This window comes from Oryzias melastigma, linkage group LG20 (genome assembly GCF_002922805.2).
Source record: "Oryzias melastigma strain HK-1 linkage group LG20, ASM292280v2, whole genome shotgun sequence".
NCBI classification, from domain to species: Eukaryota; Metazoa; Chordata; class Actinopteri; order Beloniformes; family Adrianichthyidae; genus Oryzias; species Oryzias melastigma.
Window position 1 is genome coordinate 23,739,887 of NC_050531.1, and position 594 is coordinate 23,740,480.

A 594-nucleotide genomic window follows, 5' to 3' on the forward strand; every position below is an offset into this window, starting at 1 on the left:
AAAAAAAACAATCTTGGAAGGGAAAAGAAAAAAAAGAAGATATAATGAAATTAAAATTGAAGAGTGGTAGTAAATCAACACAAAAACAAAAAAAACCGAAATGAACCAGTGGGGTTCAGCTACAAATTAGCTTTAAAGTGTTAATAATGGCCTGGGACAAATTTAAAATAAGTATCCAGATATATTCCATATGTTCTAATGTATCAAAAATAACAAATAATTACCGTTGACAAACGCAGGTTTTTGTAAAATTTGACAAAATCAACGACAAATCACACTCGCATTTCACCCTGCTTCAGAAACGGCTCGATTCGGGTCACGTGACGCGTTGACGTCATGTGAGTGAGACAGCGCCAGCAGCAGAATGCAGGCGGACCCAGGGTGTCTGCAGATACATGTATGTGTGTGCGCTGCGGCAAAGTTGAATTCTGCAAACATCGGTGTTATGGTCCGACGGAGTATTAGGGCCACTAAAAAAAATAAATAAATAAAATTAGGATTTTTAAAGTCGTAAATTTACGAGATTTACAATCAAAATGAGCCTATTGTGAATGAACACTGTGAGCAGAATCAGACCGACTAAACTGTGAAAAG

At 36.9% G+C, this 594-nt stretch overlaps 1 protein-coding gene across 5 annotated transcripts in view; it reads left to right on the forward strand.

The window, feature by feature from the left end:
- LOC112141573 (sodium channel protein type 4 subunit alpha) overlaps nt 1-594 on the forward strand; it is a 261,117-nt gene that overhangs the window by 254,725 nt on the left and 5,798 nt on the right. The gene's annotated exons all lie outside the window — the stretch shown is intronic.